Raw genomic sequence first — 21,081 nt, 5'->3', positions numbered from 1 at the left:
TACTATTCCCTGTGAAGACAAATGAAATCATGAAATTTGCAACTAAACAGAAGAAACTTTGTAGACAGAAGTTTCTGTTTCTCCCAGTCCCGCAGCCATTTAGTCCCAAAGAAACACACAGGGGCTTATAATAATTATAAACTGTTTGGCCTATTGCTCAGTCTCATTACTAACTAACTCTTATGTCTTAAGTTCACCCATAATTCTTATCCATGTTTAGCCATGAGACTCTACCACCAAACATTTAAATGGTGTTTATGAACAGCTGATTTCAGTCTTCTTGGTGCTGGTGAGGACCTAGAAACTCCATAGAGTTGTGGCAATAAATGTGGCTCCTGCCAATACCTCCACCATGAAGCTAGACTCTCAGAAAGCCAAGGAATTGGGCAGAGCTAGCCACCAAAGCTGCAGCTTTAATCCTAGTCATATTGCTTAGCAGATTAAAGACTCATGTGGTCAGAAAAAGATAAAGATATACAGTAAAGGCAGATTCAGATGAAAAGAACCTCTAAATGGTTTACAGTGTGTTTAAAAATACTAGCTGGGTGTTGGTGGCTCACACCTTTAATCCCAGCACTTGGGAGGCAGAGGCAGGCTGATCTCTGTGAGTTCGAGGCCAGTCTGGTCTACAAGAGCTAGTTCTAGGACAGGCTCCAAAGTGACAGAGAAACCCTGTCTCAAAAAACAAAGAAAAGAAAAGAAAAGGAAAGAAAAGAAAAGAAAAATAACTCTGTGTGTGTGTGTGTGTGTGTGTGTGTGTGTGTGTGTGTGTGTGTGTGTAAAGAAAAAGGATAGACAGGAGCTGGAGAGAAGGCTCAAAGGTTAAGAGCACTGGATGTTCTTCCAGAGGTCTTGAGTTCAATTCCCAGCAATCACATGGTGGCCACAACCATTCATAGTGAGATCTGGCTCGCTCTTCTGCTGTGCAGGCATGCATGCCAGCAGAACACTGTGTGCACAATAAATAACTCCTTAATAAAGAAGGAAGGAAGGAAGGAAGGAAGGTAGGAAGGAAGGAAGGAAGGAAGGAAGGAAGGAAGGAAGGAAGGAAGGAAGGAAGGAAGGAAGGAAGGCAGGCAGGCAGGCAGGCAGGCAGGCAGGCAGGCAGGCAGGCAGGCAGGCAGGCAGGCAGGCAGGCAGGCAAGCAAGCGATAAAGGATCAACAAAATCCTTTTAAAAAGAAATAGAGTGGCTAGGCAGTGGTGGTGCACACCTTTAATCCCAGCACTTAGAAGGCAGAGACAAGAAGATGTCTGTGAGTTCAAGGCCAGCCTGGTCTACAGAGTGAGTTCCAGTATAGTCAAAGGTAAACAGAGAAACCCTGTCTTAAAAAAAATTAAAAAATTAAGATAAAAGAAATAAGAGCTTTTTTAAAAGCCACATAAAGATGAAAACTACACAGAGGATCTGCATACTGTATGTTACTGTGTTGTCCTTGAATTGTTTGACTATTGAGAAAGGAGCAACAGGTGGTAAAAGAAATTTGATTATAAATGTTGCTAGATTAATCCAACCTATATATTTGAAAATGCCTTGAATTCAAAATTTAAGTCAAAAGATATGTTACTTTGGAGAAGAGGTTTTGCTTTTGTTTCCACAGGAAATGAGATGTTGTAGATTCATTCTGGATTAAGAAAAATGAGGCCTGATCATGGAAGATCCCTTGAAAAATCTCTGATAGGAGTGAATGGCCCAGATGATCCATTTCAGAGCACCTCTGTTGCAATTTCCTCTGTGTTCTCCATCCAGAACAGATTCAAGACTGCTGGCTGAGAAGATCCAGCCTCACAGAATATTCCAGTCAGGACTCGGCCATAATCCTAAATTTTCTTTGGGTCCCCATAAGATTATCAGCAGTCCCAATCAGCAGGAAGTAGCCTAGAAAACTATGCCCACATCCCCCAAAAATGGATTATGGATATTTTTGTCTTTGTTTAGTATGTGGTTTACAAGTTGTTATGGATAATGGTCAGGGGGAAAGCTAAACAAAGGAGATAAGATTCAGAGTTCTTGTTTTGAAAAGAAAAAAGGGGAAAAACTATGTGAGAATGCTCTTGTACACTGTAAATATTTATCACTCATATTGGTTTAATAAAATGCTGATTGGCCAGTAGACAGGCAGGAAGTATAGGTGGGGCAACCAGACTAGAAGAATTCTGGGAAGAGGAAAGGCAGAGACAGTCACTAGCCAGACTCAGAGGAAGCAAGATGAGAATGCCTTACTGAGAATAGGTATGAAGCAATGTGGCTAAACATAGGTAAGAATTATAGGTTAATTTAAGTTGTAAGAACTAGTGAATAATAAGCATGAACTAAAAAGCCAAACAGTTTATAACTGTTATAAGCCTCTGTGTGTTTCTTTGGGACTGAATGGCTGTGGGACTGGATAGGACAGAAACTTACAACTACAAAACTAAAAAAAATTCTATTGAGTGAGGTAATCCAGACCCAGAAATACAGATATTGCATGTTCTTTCTCATTGGAGGCTCCTAACTCCAAATCTTCAAATGTGAGTATATAAGCCAGTAGTAAATAAAATAGAATGGACCATTCAGGGGTTTGGTAAGAAGGAATAGGAAGAGAATAGCAAGGTACAAATAATTTGGAGGGGAAAATCAGAAAGATGGGGGCAGGTGGGACTTAGTTAGGGAGAAGGAGGAGGAACCATTCTATTTACTGTCTACCCAACAGCACTTACAACACACGTAAGTAACTGTGCATACAAACATATGTTCTTAACTGAAATTTTCCTGACAGGACAGACACTGCTCCCATAAGAACCACAGACTAACAAAACCCTCAGCAGTAGGCATGAGAAGACCACTTTTGAGTTGTTGGTTATCCAAGAGATTTGCAAAACATTATAGGCTATTACTGTTTTCTCCAAAGGCAGAAGGTAAGTCCCTATAACTGAAGAAACCATGCACTTTGGATAGATGACCCAGAGAACCTGAGCTGGATCTGACCCAAAAGCATCCTCCTTAGAACTAGCTTTCATTGTACCAGATGGCACTATGTCAGCTTTCAAAGGAGGGAAGGAACCAATAGTCCTTCCTAGGTATGAAGCCTATGAACCACAGCAATGACTAGCGGGGCAGGATAACCGATAACCGCTAAGGGTGCAGTAGTGGTATGTATATGATGCGGCGAAGATTGGAAATAACCAAAAATAGTCCTTTTATAATTATTCAAGTTTAATACAAAGGGAGATAAGGGAACTTACAGAACCAAGGGTCCAGCGGAGTGAGCGCGGGGCAAACGAACGGGGCGCCTTCCGGCTCCCCAATCCTATTTAAGGGGCATGGCTACCCCGCTGGAGCAGCCACGCCCCTGAACGCAGGGATTGGGCCAGCTGCCCCAACATCTCCCCTTTTTTGTCTAAGTAAGACAGATTCAGAAACCAAATACAACTATATACAATGGGAACTGATCATATAAAATTACAAAAAGTAAGCAATATCAGGCGAGAAGTATATAACGAAGAATTTTTCTAATCACTCTACTTTGAGAAGTCTAAATAATCTAGAAGGTAGCTACCATTATCTAATCTTCAACCCCATCAAAGATCTGAGAAGGAGAGTAAAATTACCAAAGCAACCAGGAAGCACAAACGAGAAACTTCCAAAATGTGCAACAGAAGACAGAGACAATTGACTACCTGGGCAACCACACGAAGTCTTGATAGCAATGTTGAGGCAACCAACTTTGGCTGAGGCCTGAAAAAACCTGACATACCATTATACAATGGCAAGGAACCTTTAGTAGAACTATCCTATCCTGTCTTGGCAAGATAAGACAATTCTGTTTTATCCACTTATGGATATTTTGTACTTTAGTCAGTAATGGAGGTATGGGCTTTTCTTTGCCCCAAGGCCAGTTCTGCCAAGTAGAAGACAAACTCCCAGTGGAGTGTCTTTGGTGCTCAACGTTCTCTCGGGAGTAGAGCATTGTTGCCAGGAGTGATTGTGTCTCAAAAATACAAAACTGTAGGTTAGATTAAAGGCCATGTTCTACAGTTCTTCAAAGAGGTTGAAGATTATGCTATCTATACTAAATACAACCTCTATGTGTCTAAAAAACCTGATTGTCCTAAATATAAATATGACCAACATATAATTCTCAACACTTATGTAACTGTATGACTAATAGAATAGACGACTGTGCAAAAAATGAAGACAATGATTTCCAAATGTAAACAGGGTCCTTACATAAATAATATCTGAGGTAGAAATGTACAGTGCAATATGATAAACAATGTCATTACATAAATAATATCAGAGGTAGAGATGTACATTGCAATATAGTAAACCATGTCAATATAACAATTGTTTCAAACAGAGGTGGTATCATACTCTCATATAATGTTCAATATATCAATATACAAGAATCAACACTCATATAGTTTTTTTTTTTAAAAAAAAGAAAAACAATAACTCACAAAAATCAATTATTCCTTCAGATCACCAGTTAATCCCTCCCTCCCCCCCCTTTTTTTTTTAATACATATAGATATACACATAAATTATACCCCTGAGTCCATATAAAGCCTTCCACAACCCGACCACCCTATACCAGCCGCCAATTAGTGTCCCTAAATCTGAGGGTAAACATTGTTGGGAGGGGGGGGCGTCGTCATCCAAGATTGCTTCCAGCTGACATAGGGGCGACTTTTCTTCCCAGGGGTTCCTGTGAAAGCAAATGATGGTAGAATACCCAGGGTAACATTTCGTCTAGGAAAAATGTGTCCAGCCTCTGAATTTTTTTTTTTTTTTTTTTTTTTTTTGAAAAATGAGGCCAGAACGTTGTCAAAAATGTGCACCATTCAAAAGTGTTCTGTGCAATTGGTACCAAAAAACAGGCCAAATATTAGCGCTACTAAAACATGACGTCATAATAACTAGTTGGAGTTGATGTTGCGGGGCCCCGTCTTCATCCTGGAAACTGCAAAGATTACTGAAGAAAAAAAATTTTTGTCGTTTGTTGTGAGAGAGATAAGCATTATCTACAAGGACACATACAGACGTATACGTGCATATCTTCAATGAAAGGTGCATTAAAAACAACCATAGATATGAATGAAGGCAAAGAAGGCAAATATATTGGTACCATTATCAACATTATTGTTATTAATATTCTGTCTCATAATATTACTCCTAACCTGAGACAGAAACTCTGAGAAATCTCTTATAAACAAGCTTGGAATTGGAGAGGGACTGGGCCAGAGTCCAACTCCAAGAAACCAGCTCTGAATATCTATGAAGAAATGCATATTGACACACATACAAAAATTGTTTTCTATACTCACCGAGCTTACCCAATGTTAATGCTGATCCTTGTTGGGTTGCAATTGGCTCCAATTCATCAATATTCAAGGTATGCAGGGTCCCTCAGGTCCTTTGAAGGTGAGTGTCTTCCTGTGGGGATAAGAAAAAAACCCTGCCCACGTACTATATGTTTCTTACCATCAGTATGGTCACCATCCTTGTGCATGAATTGTTATTTTTCTTTTCCAAGGGGGTTCTCCTCTTCAAACCGAACCTTTATTAATTTTGATGGTATCCACGATTTTTCTTCTCCTGTGGAGACAAGAGCAAAACCCCTTCCCCAACGCAGCACATCCCCTGGCTTCCATTGTGAGGTTAGCACATCCTTGAAATAAACTGGTTGATTTAATTCAACAGACTTTTCCATTATCCAATGTCTCTCTGCAGCCGTTGTCCCCTTTTCATTAGCGTTGAGAAAATTCAAAGTTAGTAAAGCATTATGTAATCTATTTCTGGGGGTATTCTCCACCCCCTTTTGCTTGTTTAACATTTCCTTTATCGTCCTATTTGATCTTTCAATGACTGCTTGACCTGTAGGATTGTAGGGTATGCCTGTAACATGCTTAATATTGTAATAGGCAAAAAACCGTTTCATTTTTCTAGAGACATAAGCTGGACCATTATCCGTCTTTATTTGCGCAGGTATACCCATGATGGCCATGACTTCTAATAAGTGAGTGATTACTGAATCGGCCTTTTCTGAGCTTAAAGCAGTTGCCCATTGGAATCCTGAATAAGTGTCAATGGTATGATGTACATATTTTAATTTTCCAAATTCTGCAAAATGGAACACATCCATCTGCCAAATTTCATTCCTTTTGGTGCCCTTTGGATTAGTCCCTGCAGGCAGTGGTGCTTGGTTATAGAAAGAGCAAGTAGGGCATTTCTTTACAATCTCCTTAGCTTGTTGCCATGTAATAGAAAACTCTTTTTTCAAGCCTTTGCTATTGACATGATGCTTTTCATGAAATTCGGAAGCCTGCAGCACACTACCAATCAATAGCTGATCAATATCTGCATTGCCACGTGCTAAAGGACCTGGCAGACCCGTATGGGATCGGATGTGTGTTATATACATAGGGCAAAGTCTGTTCCTGATCATTTCTTGTACCTGGATAAACAATGAGGTTAGCTCAGTATCATCAGGTATGAATTCGGCAGTTTCAATATGTAAAATAACTCTTTCTGCATATTGTGAGTCAGTAACAATGTTAAGAGGTTCCTTAAAATCCCTTAGCACCATAAGAATGGCAAATAACTCTGCCTTTTGGACAGAATCATAAGGACTTTGTTCCACCTTACTCAAGTCTTCTGATTTGTAGCCTGCCTTCCCTGATTTATTAGCATCAGTATAAAACGTGCGGGCTCCAGTTATCGGAGCATCACGGACAATTCGAGGAAGAATCCAAGAAGTTCTCTTTATAAAGTTAAGCCTTTTGCTTTTTGGATAGTTGTTATTAATTTCTCCTAAAAAATTAGCACAAGCTCTTTGCCATGGTTCATTATCTTCCCACAATTTTCGTATCTCATCAGCGGTGAAAGGCACTATGATTTCTGCTGGGTCTATGCCTGCTAGTTGGCGAAGTCTCAATTTACCTTTTATGATTAGTTCAGAAACCTTTTCCACATAGGTTTTTAATTTCTTACTTGGCTTATGAGGTAGAAAGAGCCACTCTAAAATAATATCATCTCTTTGCATTAGAATTCCTGTAGGAGAAATTTTTGAAGGCAATATAACGAGAATACTACTGAGTTCTGGATTCACCCTATCCACATGTGCTTCTTGCAATCTTTCTTCAATCATTGTCAGTTCTTTTTCTGCTTCAGCTGTTAATTCTCTGGGACTGTTTAGGTCTCTTTCTCCATCTAAGGTTTTGTTTAAGTGAACTATCATATCAGGTGTTATCCCAACAGCCGGTCGAAGGCTGGAAATGTCTCCCAACAACCTTTGAAAGTCATTAAGAGTATGCAGCTGATCTCTCCTAATTTGTGCCTTTTGTGTCTTAATTTTTTGCAAACCTATTCTATAACCTAGATAATCAACAGAATCTCCTCTCTGAATTTTCTCGGGAGCAATCTGTAATCCCCATTTAGGTAGAACTGTTTTTACCACTTCAAACAGTTTCTCTAAGGTATCCATGTCTGAGTCAGACAATAATATGTCGTCGACATAATGATAAACAACGGATTTGGGAAACATCTTGCGTATTATTTGTAATGGTTGATTCACAAAGTATTGGCACAGGGTAGGAGAGTTCAACATGCCCTGTGGGAGGACGGTCCACTGGTATCTCTTGGTAGGTTGAGAGTTATTATAAGTAGGCACAGTGAAGGCAAACTTTTCTCTATCCTTTTCTTGTAAAGGTATTGTGAAGAAACAGTCCTTCAAATCAATAACTATGAGAGGCCATCCTTTTGGTAATAGAGAAGGCAAAGGAAGTCCAGATTGCAGAGAGCCCATAGGTTGAATAATCCTGTTTATAGCTCTGAGATCCGTCACCATTCTCCATTTACCAGATTTTTTCTTAACCACAAATACAGGAGAATTCCAAGGGCTGGTAGATTCTTCTATATGTCGAGCATCCAATTGCTCTTGTACTAGCTGTTCTAAAGCTTGCAACTTTTCCTCAGATAAAGGCCATTGTTTTGTCCATATCGGTTTCTCAGTCAACCATTTTAGAGGTAGGGCCGTTGGTGGTTCTGGAGGGGCATCCATTGGTTTGTGTTCTTGTACAGCCCGAATGGCTGGTTTTCGCCATCTGTAATACCTTTTGATGTTTTCCTCAGAAATATATGCTCTAGAGGCAGCAGGAATGTTAATTTGAGTATTCCATTGCTGCAATAGGTCACGACCCCATAAATTTACTGCAATATTAGCTACATATGGCCTTAATTTTCCTATCTGTCCCTCAGGACCGATGCATTCGACCCATCTAGTGCTTTGCCTTACTCGAGATAGGGTCCCAATTCCCAAAAGTCGAACATTTACCTCCTGTAGTGGCCAATACGGATGCCAAGATTCTGGAGTAATGATACTAACATCCGCTCCTGTGTCCAGCAGGCCAGTAATGAAAATGCCATTTACACACACTCTTAACTTTGGTCTTTGATCACTTATAGAAGTTTGCCAAAATACACGTAATTCATCTCTTGGGCTATTTTCGCTTCCAACAGCAGACATGGGGATTTCTAATTGTCCTGACAAGGCATGTTCTCCGTTGTAACGGGAAATGACTGGACCACATTCGCCATGGGGGCCTGCGAGAGGCCCCCCATGGCGTTTCCCACCTGCAACGGATTTCCTTGCCTATCTCTTGATGATTTGCATTCGTTGTCCCAATGTCTGCCTTTCCCACATCTCCTACATAACCCTGAAGGCTGAGGCCTTCTATTCCTGTTATTCCTGGCAAAGGCATTATTATTATTATTATTTCTGTAAGTCCTTTGTCTGCAATTCCGTTTCATATGTCCTATTCTGCCACAATTAAAACATTTGGTATTCTGATATCTTCTTGTACCGTTGGCAATGGCATCTTCTACCCACTTATCGGCGTGATGGGCGTGATGGGCGTGATGGGCGTGAAGCTCATTCGATTCAATATTCATTGTATGTAAGACCCATTCCTCCAGGGGTGCTGATCTGATCTTTAGGGGCGTCAATACCCTTTTGCACTCTACATTGGCATTCTCATAAGCCAAGGACTCAATTATTACCTGCCTTGCCTCTGGGTCAGATATCCCTATGTGTACAGCTTTAGTTAGTCTATGTAAAAAGTCCACAAATGGTTCTCTCGGATCTTGTTTAACTCTGATATATGATTCCGTTCTCTGTCTTGGGTCTTGAACCCTGTCCCAAGCCTTCAAGGCTGCGGTAGTACATATGGATAGAGTGTGTTCATCATAATTAGCTTGTTCTAGAGGATCAGAATAAAGTCCTTCACCCATAATTTGATCTAGGGTGATGTCAACTCCCTTTGATCTTTCCTGCTGTTCTAAAAGCCTGGCCTCTTGTCTAAACATGCACTTCCAGCTCAACTGATGACCGTTCTCTAACACAGCTGAGACTAGGTCCAACCAGTCCCTAGGGGTTGGGTTAATTGTAAGGGACCAAGACTTTAGCATCTCCTTAACAAAGGAGCTATGCATCCCAAAATTCATAACAGCTTGTTTAATTTCTTTCAGATCATTCATACGGATAGGTTCCCATGTATATTCCTTGGTGATCTTAGGGTTTTTAGAACCAGTCACCTTTTCTGTAGTTATTACTGGGAAAATAGGTAGAGTTCTATTGAAGCTATCCCGGAGAGTTCTATTCGATGGGGTTGGGACTTTCTTTTGTACTATTCGCTCCTGTTCATGAGAGTCCATAAGTTCCTCGATCTTTTCAAATCTATTTACCATTGCCTTCTGCAATGCCTCAATCTCTTGCCCAGTATTATGTTCCAAGGCTTTCATAGAGGATTCAAGGGTATGAAGTTTGTCCAATACCGATAACGTCTCATCCTTGGACAGAATTTTCATGGCATGAATGGTGCCATCTTGTATTGAAATTCTGTCCAGCAATCTTTCATAGCTCTTTGATAAAGTCTTGTTAATACATTTAACGGTTCGAATCTCCTCAGATAATGTTTCAGTTCCTACCGACAGAGATTGTAACTTATGATTCAGATCCGTTGTTCCTGACTCCATACCTTGCATTTTTCTCTCAAGCGATAAAGTCATCTCCGAGAGAGATCTGTTATTCCTTTCCTCATGAAATTCAAACTTCTCCTCGAAAGTTCCAAATTTCTCAAGTAACAAAGCCATCTCAGAGGAAAGTCTCTTATCCCTTTCCTCGAGAGCTGCAACCATCTTTTCAAGCTGTTTATTAGTGTTTTCCAAACCATTTATGTCCTTGTTTAGTTTTTTAGCTCCTGCCTGTAAGGACTCTATCTCCTTTTTATTTCCCAACCACGTTGTAATGAAACAAACAAAAATAAAGAAGATACCAAACCCTGTAAATATCCAGCCAAGGGAAACCACATCTGTATCGCTCAAAAATTCAGTCATCGTGTAGTTGAACAAGTTATAGAATCCGTTAATAGTGATATTGTCGGACATTGTCAATCCGAACGGTTGATTTTTAATCAAATGAAAAATTACCTGTAATTACCGTTGTCTGCCACTAGATGGCGTAGGGCCCCGAGTTTCACGTGTGTAGGAAACCAAAGATGGCGTTCTGCGCAGAGCACCGTAGCTGTGGAAGCAGCGGCGAAGTGGCGGGGCGGGGCTTCGGTTCCCTGCAAGAACTTCACAAACGATTTGGCGGGCGACTTGGCCCTGAGGTGTGGGGAGGGGGAGTGCAGCGGGGCGCGAGAGCGGCGTGCGGCGCGGGGGCGCAGAGCCGAGGGAAGCCGAGGGGGCGGACCGCGCGCGGGCGCCCGCGGACGGCTTTCAATGGCGGGTGTCTGTACCTGGCTACTGGGACGCACGGTAAGCGCAGGAGGGAGCTGCGGATTCTGGTCCCCGCTGCGCGGAGCGGAGCGACCAGTGAGGACGGGCAAACAGCTTCTGGACCGAGCAAAGCAGCCGGCCCGGCACAGTAAAGGATACTGCGTTGCTCCCAATGGAGGCGTGGGAATAATAATAATTAAAAAAAAATGCGTTCTCCGGCTCAATCAGCTTAATTAAAGTTGAGCCGGATCCACCCGCCCGCAGCGCGCGGAGCAGCCCGTGAGACCGGGCAAACAGCTCGGGGAGGGAGCGCGGGCTCCGGCCGGGCCGCGGGGCCAAAGCGAGTCGCGGTTTGACCCACGAGGTTTTTAAGTGGATTTAGCCCCACGTTGGGCGCCAGATGATGCGGCGAAGATTGGAAATAACCAAAAATAGTCCTTTTATAATTATTCAAGTTTAATACAAAGGGAGATAAGGGAACTTACAGAACCAAGGGTCCAGCGGAGTGAGCGCGGGGCAAACGAACGGGGCGCCTTCCGGCTCCCCAATCCTATTTAAGGGGCATGGCTACCCCGCTGGAGCAGCCACGCCCCTGAACGCAGGGATTGGGCCAGCTGCCCCAACATGTATACCTTGTGTAACCACCAGGTCTCTAACTGAACCTAAGACCAACAAGAGAGAAATCATGCCTGGTACCGGAAGCCTAGACAACTATATGGGCCTAGAGAAGTCATGAATCCTGAAGGAGAAGCTACAACAACCACTTTACTAAACCAGCATAATCCATAACTACATTCTAAATATTTATCCTCATATCCCCAGATCAACGGAGTTCTCACCCCGCAGGGAAACTTCTCTTTGTAGCAGAAGAAGAGTATTACAGAAACAGACAGCTGATCAAAATGTAGAGTTTGGAGCTCAGTCACAACTGACATATCTATAATACAACTCCTGCGTGTCAGACTCGGGATTATTGGGAGAGAAGGGGTGAAAGATTTTAGGAGTCAGAGAAACAAAGTTTGCTGGGAGAGTGTGTCTCCTAGAAATATCAGAGACTACAACCCAAAAGTCTCAGCAACATGTCTGCCTAAACAAGGCCTGAACAAGGAAGATCATTAGTAGGCATGCCATCATGGAAGATAGGAAGTCCAACCATAGACAAAGAACCAAAAGCAACTAAGGAATGCTGAAAGCAAGAGAAATAGTCTTCTAGCTAATGGTCGGTCTTGAAACGATATATATATACAAGTTATAGCATATGGACTGAGCACATACATTACTATATTATAAGAATATATAATAGATGATAGATAGATGGTTCTAAATAATACACACAGGATGTATACATGTGTGTGTGTGTGTGTGTGTGTGCGCGTGCGTGCACGTCACGAATTTGAAAGACAGCAAAGGGAGTACATGGAAAGGGTTGGGGGACAAAAGGGAAGGGGGAACTAATATATTTATATTATTATCTTAAAATATCATAAAAAGAATAACAGAGTAGCTGGTGTTCTGAGTTCATTATCCTAAGAGACAAAAGCATCACTTGATGGTTTCTAGCATGATTTCGCTCACTTTTTTTTATTTATTAAAGAGTAAATAGTATGTTTGTGGGTAACTATTTTGAAATTATGTAAATCCTGCTTCTTATCAAAGTTTCACCTACTATAGACTCCAATGATGATTTTGCTCAAATCCAATATTTTTTACCTTTATTAGTTGGTAAGTAAGGTAGAGCTTTCTGTCCAGCTCTCTTTATTTATTCTTGTGCTTATATTTATATCAGTATGTACTCATGGATTTCAATTTATGCAATGAGCTACATTTATTATTTATTCTGGCATTGAAAATACTCGAGATTTGGCCAGCGGGATTCCCTGAAGCACACTCTCATGGGACTTGAACAGTTTTTTCACTCTTTCAACACTTCTTTGCTTTTGGCACAGCACACCATTACTCTAAGGAGAGCCCTTATTCCTCTTAGCGGGCAGTCATATTAGAAACAGATCTTGGCACTACATTCATTGCTACTGGACTGTCAGATGTGAAACATATTTAGGTATACATAAAACACACAGACACACACCTACAACCCCTGCTGCTTCAGTGACTCCAAGGATGGCATTTCTAATGTCGGTCTCAAGATCACCAAAGAACAAGGCTTTAACGCACATGCAATCATTCCGACATAACTCCATACTAATCTAATGGGAGCTGAATAGGTGCACAGAAGGGCAAGCAAAAAGATCCTCACTTGCAGCCCTCAAGCCAAGGACTTCCTAAAACTTTTTTCACCTGTGACCTTATTTTGCCTGAGAAGTTTTTATATGACCCTAGGTATACAAATATATAAATCAAATATTTACTGATCTATAAATCATAAATTATTTATTTTCAAACAATTCTTAAGTATACATATAATCTCGTTTGTTTTGTTTATTTTATTTGTCAAGAAAGGGCTTCTCTGTATGGCCCTGGCCATTCTGGAACTCGCTCTGTAGACCAGGCTGGTCTCAAACTCAGAGATCCACCTGCCTCTGCCTCTGCCCCTCTGCCCCTCTGCCTCTAAGTGCTGGGATTAAAGTCAGTGTATACATATAAATTTTCCTACTAATGAGACAAATTGCTTTTTACTTCTATGTAGAGAATTAAATAATGGCTGTATAACTGAGTGAAGGACACAAAGCATCTTAAATGCTCTCCAGCATGGACTGATACTTTGGCGTTACGATGTTCTTCCATGCCAGGAACACTACTTCATATGAAGACATAGTATAAAATAGCATAAGTATATTTAGGATCATTTTAAAATTTGTTGAAAATTCTCTCCTATTCCAAAGCCACAATTTATTTAGTGCTGGGTTTTTTTGTTTGTTTAAATAAAATTTGAGACAGTAGCTCAAACAGCAAATTATAAAATCAAACATTCTAAAATAGTACAAACCAGAAATAGAGTGATTTGCTACATGCTGAGGAATGGTAAGAACATATATGAGGTCTTTATTTCTGTAACTAAGCCCTGGTTTTTATGAGAGCACTGCAGTTCACACCAGCCTGGAACCTGAGCCACGGTGTTTCGGGCAGCACTCACTGATGCTGAGCAGCAGGATGGCATATACAGGGTGAAGTGTACACGCTGTGTGCTGTGGTGCTGTGCAGAACACTCAGTACAGGGCGAAGTGTACATGCTGTGTGCCGTGGTGCTGTGCAGCATACAGTACAGGGCGAAGTGTACACGCTGTGTGCCGTGGTGCCATGCAGCACACTCAGTACAGGGCGAAGTGTACACGTTGTGTGCCGTGGTGCCGTGCAGCACACTCAGTACAGGGCGAAGTGTACATGCTGTGTGCCATGGTGCTGTGCAGCACACTCAGTACAGGGCAAAGTGTACACGTTGTGTGCTGTGCTGCTGTGCAGCATACGGTACAGGGCGAAGTGTAAACACTGTGTGCCGTGGTGATGTGCAGCACACTCAGTACAGGGCAAAGTGTACACGTTGTGTGCCGTGCTGCTGTGCAGCATACAGTACAGGGCGAAGTGTAAACACTGTGTGCCGTGGTGATGTGCAGCACACTCAGTACAGAGCGAAGTGTATGTACATGCTGTGTGCCATGGTGCCGTGCAGCACACGAGTGAGAGCTGCCAAAGACATCTGAGATTCATTACACATTTGACTTTGAATTAAATTTGATTACTATGTGTTCAGAAACCTTTGACTGTTGCCAAGATTTTGTAACACTCACATTTGTCTGTGACCCCATATCGGTTGAAAACAAGACCTAGTTTAAGAAGCTGTACTCATGTCTGACAAAGTGCTATCTAGAAACTGCCACAAACATAATATGTAATAACAAATGCTCTATTGCATAGAAAAATTGTATCATTTAATAGAGTAAGAACCATTATGTAGAAATGAAAAAAAACTTGAAACACTGCTCTAAGAGTCACTATTGACTAATTCTAAAAGAAAAGGTCAAGATACAAAATATTATAAAATTCTATATATGTGAAATATGTAGAATGGCCAAATCCACCCAGAAAAAGTGGTCACCCAGCTAAAAGGAAGAAGACATAGCAAAGGACAGCCAAGACATCAGTTGAAACTATACTGAATCAGAGTGGCAAACTTCAGTGGAGGGTTTTCTTGTTATTATAAGGTATTTTTGTTAGTTTAGTTAGTTGGTTGTTGTTTTGTGTAACTGGGGGCAAGGCTTAGAGTGCCCCATGTCAACAAAGCTGGCCTTGACTTATAGCAGCCTCTTCCTTGCCTTTCAAGGGCTGGGATTACAGGTTTGTGACACCATGCTCAGGCAAGCTTTTAAACATACTAAAACCACTAAACAATGTACTTCAAAAGGATAGATTTTACAGTATATGAAATATATCTCAAAAAAAGGAAAGGGTTGAATGTAAAATTCCTGATTGTACATCAAACATTAACTTCTGGAGCTTTTTATGGTGAAAAATGCCTCTGGCTTTTCTGTATGCCAAATACAGCAATCTTAACAGACAGCCGTGTAGGCAGGAAGGAAGTCCATCAGAAAGGCCTACAAACACACAGGCGTACAGGGGTTCTCTGCTGGAATTCTGTAACTTGAGGCTTTGGACTATTTGACTCGGCAAATGTGAAGTATATGTTGGGGCATCCAGTCCATCCAGTTTCTGAACTAGATGCCATTCCCCATATACACACTTGTGGAAGCCAAGTGTCCTTGGATTTTTTGTACGTTTGTTAATTGTGTGAAACATTTTTAAAATGAAAAGTAATTTTTATTGTTATCATTAATTGAACATCATGCATAATAAGCTTTTCTTCAAAAAGGGCTGAAATGAAAAGATTTAAAATTGTGTTATTCAAAAGTCATAAAAATGACTATAAATTTAAACAAACTTTCAAAGAAGCCTTTTCTGTAACTGTAGTACTTTGTGATATTATTGAAGCTTAAAACTATAGTCAGACTTTTCTACATTTTCTGATCTTTTGGAGGAAGGGGTTGGTTTTTTGTTTGTTGGGGTTTCTTTGTTGTTTGCTTGTTTGTTTGTTTGTTTGTTTGTTTGAGACAGGGTTTCTCTGTAGCTTTGGAGCCTGTACTGGAGATAACTCTTGTAGACCAGACTGGTCTCAAACTCACAGAGATCCTCCTGCCTCTGCCTCCCAAGTGCTGAGATTAAAGGTGTGTGCCACCATGGCCCAATGAGGGGCTGGTTTTTTGAGACAGCATTTCTCTGTGTAGTCTTGGCTGTCCTGTAACTCACTCTGTAGACCTGGCTAGACTGAATTCACAGAGATCCACCTACCCCTACCTCCCGAGTTCTGGGATTAAAGGTGTGCACCACCAGCCTGGTTTACATTCTCTACTCTTATATACAAACTCAGACTTGTTAAATTATTTAAAAAGAACTAGCATAAAAAAGAAATAGAACATAACAATTTGTAACCCCTAATGATAGACATTTTTCCAAGAAAACTAGGAGTATAATTATTGCTCAGTAGAACAAAATAAAATACAAATTAGAGGCCTTATTAAAGATGACTTAATTGACCAATTTTAGATCTTAAAGTTCAATGAAGTCACCCTGGTATAGGAAGGGACAGAACAAAGGGTGGGGGCAATAGCTCAGCTGGTAGCACACTTGCTGTGCAAGTGAGAGAACTCAGAATTTGGTGACTCAGACCCAGAAGGACAGGCACTGCCTGATCTCTCCAATCTGAAGCTCCTCGCTCCACACATTCAGGTATGAGCATAAAAACTGGAGCGACCACAAGCCAGGAAACTAGGGTCGGGCAGCGGAGAGAGAGAGGGGGGTACAAGTGATTTGAAGTGAGAAAAGGGAAAGTGAAGGAGGAGCTTTAACTGAGAGGAGGGAAGAGGGGGTGAGACCAGGACACATTTCCTTCTGCCCACAGTAAGTGCAACTCTTGCTCTCATCAGGGAGCCTGCTCTCTGCAGCAGATAAAGATCATGACAGGAAAACACAGCCTGTCAGTGTAGGGAGGAAAAGCCCAGCAACAAGGGATACAACTACCACACCTGCATCTCAAGCTCAGGGAACATCACAGAAGTGGGGAGGGGCAGAGCGAAAGAATCTAGGAGCCAGAAGAGCAGTGTGTCTTCTGGAAAAGGCAGGGAAGCTTCCAGCGTGGCGTGGGCAGTCCTTAGCACAGTCCTGTAGCCAGGGCTCTGTGAGTGACTGCACTGAGCAGGGTCTCTAGGAAGGAAAAGCACATCATCTCAACCATCCCATTACAGAGGTAATCTCTGTAGCGTGGCTGTGGCTTAGCATGAGTTAGCCTTTCTGAGACAGGGCTTGTTCACACTGCTAGCACTAGTTGGATAACCTCTTTTTTTTTAAGTTTGGAATCCTGGAATTTTTGGTGTCTTGGTCTTTACCCAGAGCCAGAGTCAGAACTTATATTCCATTTTATTAGCCAGGAGGAAGGAGCATCACCTTAATGAGCCTCAACAAAATTATGTAACATTTCCCCGGGGCCTCAGGACATTCAGGAGCTGGCTGAAACTGGGGAGCAGGGGCCATCAAAGTCCAGAGCTCCAGTTCCAAAGCGGATCACCAGCAGGGTGGAGTGTCTGGGCTGGAGCTTCAGTCACTCCCTCCCACACAGCCTCTAAGCAGGCTCTTCAGGGGGAGATGAAAAAATGAGAACTACCTGCGGCCGCTGTTGGGAAAAGTGGCATCAGGAAATTTGCAGGGATGATTTTTTTCCTAGTTCCATCCCAAGCAAGGCAACCCAGACCTAGAAAGGCAAGCATGATATGCACTCACATATAAGTGGATATTAACTGTTAAGGATAATCACACTATAATCCACAGACCCAGAGAGGCTAAGTAACAAGAGGCTCTGGGGGTGATGCCGGGATCTCCCCTTGGAGGGGGAAACAGAAGAGATTTGCAGGTGGACTTGGGGTGGATGGAGATGGGAACTGAAGGGCTCAGGCTAAGGAGGGAGGGATGAGGGAGAGAATACAGGGGGAGACTGAAGAGTCTCATTTGGGGGTAGTGCGGAACCCTACTGCTGTGGAAACGTCCTGGAACCTACTAGGGTGAACCTAGCGGACTCCAAGCAAAGGAGGAGGAAAGCCCAAATTGGTCATCTTCGATAACCTGGCAAGGCTCCCAGCGGTAGGGCCACTAACCCAGCGGCAAAACCTTCAACCCACCCGCAAGATGTTCTGAAGCAATGGTGGCTCAGAACTTGTGAAAGCATCTAACCAAGGACTGGTCTAACTGAGATCCATACTACAAGACAAAGCCCATGCCTGGATGGCCAGGAACTAGAAGCTGGACGGCTCAAAGACCTATGTTAGAACCAAACACGAATGACGGGGAAAAAATCACATGCAGCAAGTGAGAGTGACGGGGAAAGACTTGCTAACCAATAATCTTTAAGAGGTGGAACAAGGTTTAGGCATGGCTTTCGGCGACCGGGAGATAAAAACCGGTACACCATCCATGTGCGCTCTCTGTGTAATTTCTCCATTGTCAAGCAGAGCCTGGATCTTCCGTGCCCATGGTGTGGATTTTTCCCCTTATAATAAATAAAATATATTTGTCTATCTTTAAGCTAGCCTGGTTATTTCCGTATCTAGGCAACCACGGCAACCACGACATGAGAGAGGTGCAACACTCAGGAAAGCGAGCCCTGCACCTTGCCTGGCAGCACTGTTAGGGAGGAAATGTGGGTAAGTCTGCCCAAGAATATAAGTATGAGAAATCTGGACCCACCTTTCACCTGCCAAAGGTGCTGTGGGTGAGGGAGGGGAGCCACCCCCCACCCCCACCCCTGACCCCGGCTGCCTGTGGCAAGTGGGAGAGCTGGTTCTGAGGTCACAAGACCAAGAGAGCTGCCTCTCACCAACTGCAGCACTCGGGGAAGAGGCCCCTGCACCTCACCCGGGGAAAACAGTAGAGCTGGTCCTAGTGAGGTAGCCGGAGGGTGTGAGCGGGAGAACAGGCCCTGCCACTTGCTGCTTGCTGCAAAAGGTGAGCTGAGCCAGTGGTGCTAGAGGACTCACTCTGGTGTTGAGGATGAGGGAGAGCTGGTGGGCTGGCCCGCCCACGCAGCAACCACCCAGACCCAAAATCAGGACTGTGAGTTAGCCCACCCCATCATCCACCCCATCTAGGATCTGCTGGAGCACGTGAAGGGGCTGGTCCTGCGGACCCAAAGCTGTCCTCTATGACACAGGGCAACAACAGGATATCCAGAGGACCCCCAGTGAGGGTCCAGCATTGACAGTGTATCAGAAGCCAGAGGCCTCGAACCAGACCAGTGACTGCAATGAACACTCGCGTGTAAAGCTGCAAGCACTAAAGTGCTCACTGTGTGACTCGCTGTGTCGCTGCTGCCTCCACGCTACAGCTTCACTTTTCTGTTCAATTTTATTTTGTTTTGTCTTGGAGGGGGGAGTGTAAGGGCAAAGGGCAGATGCAAAGGGACAGGGAGACGAGTAGGATCAAGATGCATGATGGGAAATCCACAAAGAATCAATAAAAAAGTATATATATATATATATATATGTGTGTGTGTGTGTGTGTGTGTGTGTACATATATATATATATATATATATATATATAAATGCATTTAAAAGGTCAGTGAAATGGTTTCTAACGATACACTGCTATACTCATAGATGGGTACCTAGCCCAGTCTCCATTAGAGAGGAATTGTGCCTAGTGTTACTGTGTTTGGTTGCTATCACTTGGAAAGCCTCTTTTCTGAAGGGAAACAAAGGAAGAGCGGATCTGGGAGACAGGGGAGATGGGGGGCTGGAAGGAGGGGAGGGAGGGGAGCTTCGGTTGGGATATATTATATGAGAAGAATAAAAATGAACAAACCAACAAACCAGAACTCCCTTCTGGCTTTCCCAGCAGAGAAGAGAGGACATTCCTGGAACTGCCGCCTTCAGGATCCAGGCGGTGAGCTGCATGTCCAGTTTCTATTTCCTGTCCCCATCATAACCGTACTTCATGCTCTGGTTTGCCACATCATTTTTCTTTTGCCATTGTTAATACTTACACAATGACTACAATGTCGCACCATCTCCCCTTTCAATCTATTTCACCACATGACTCCTCTTTAAAACTGTTTCGTATCTTGCCACAGCTTACAGAATTAATTATTAGTTTGTCTTGTGGTTCCTCTTAGTGACTATGCCTCTCATCAGCATGAGGGTAGTTGCAGAAAATAGACTCTGTTTCCCCAAAATATTTGGGACCACATCTCTCAGAAAGGGGTTGTGGCTAAGGAGAGACAGACAGAGACATCTTATTGATCTAAATGAATATATGAAAAAATCCAGTTGCAGAAAAGGCCTGGAAACCCTTGCCATCTAGGCTGCATACAGCAGACAGCACATGTTCAAGAAAAGCCTGCAATACACGAGCATGGCAGAGGCAGGTGCGACATAAATGGCCATGTGCCTCACAGTCTAGCACTTTGGAGTTCATGTTTTCCTCAGCTTACTGTCTACCCCATCCTTGGAAGTGCTTTCTTTCTTAGGAAGCTGCATTTCTATTTCTAAACATGTGTCTCTAGTCCAATTTTTTTTTTGTCCTGGGTCACAAGAGCCTAAAAATTTGGGCGAGAGCTCTGAAACTCAGACTCGAGCTTCCAGCATCATGCATTATTTTGTCTATATCTAACCAGAGCTATCTATGTCGACAGTACAAAAGGAAGTACAAATGCAACACAGAAAGCCCGGGAATCAACATCACAGTCAGAGTGGGTGGGGAGAGCCAAACACTGCAAAAGTGCTGCTCAAACCGACCCTCAACTTTACCTTTTCCCATTACTCCTGGAAGCTGGACCCAGTTACCTGACTGCAAACATTTAACTTACATGGGCAAGGAATAAGTAGGTCAGAACAGAATAAGAAGAAAGGTAATTTTAAAGACAACTGACAGCATCCATATGACTACTATCTCCCAAACTCGCTGCTTTTATGACCTCTGCTATATCCTGATGGGACTAACAAACATATTTTCAATTTACTTAGCTCTTCAGAGACGATTATCACTATAACAACACAAATACTTCTAATAGGTAATTTTAAAGATGTCTCAGGGTAAAGTGAAGGGTATGACTTAGCCAACTGGTGCCAGTTTAGAATGCAGTAGGCTCTGACTTAACCAACCAACATCAGAAACAAACAAGTCTTCTCAGACTGTCTCCCTCAAGAGTCAAGTGTTCTAACCATGTGAAACACACACACACACACACACACACACACACACACACACACACAGGAGTGGAGCTGTGATGGAATGAGTGACGACTCACCCTCAAAGAGTAAGGCAATTTCA

The 21,081-nt window shown here is 42.6% G+C and overlaps 1 protein-coding gene across 3 annotated transcripts in view; it reads right to left on the bottom strand.

Moving 5' to 3' along the window:
- LOC119819887 (WD repeat containing planar cell polarity effector) overlaps positions 1–21,081 on the bottom strand; it is a 271,505-nt gene that overhangs the window by 219,299 nt on the left and 31,125 nt on the right. The window lies entirely within an intron of this gene.

This window comes from Arvicola amphibius, chromosome 1 (genome assembly GCF_903992535.2).
Source record: "Arvicola amphibius chromosome 1, mArvAmp1.2, whole genome shotgun sequence".
Classification (NCBI taxonomy): domain Eukaryota; kingdom Metazoa; phylum Chordata; class Mammalia; order Rodentia; family Cricetidae; genus Arvicola; species Arvicola amphibius.
This window is presented reverse-complemented; position numbering and strand designations above follow the sequence as displayed.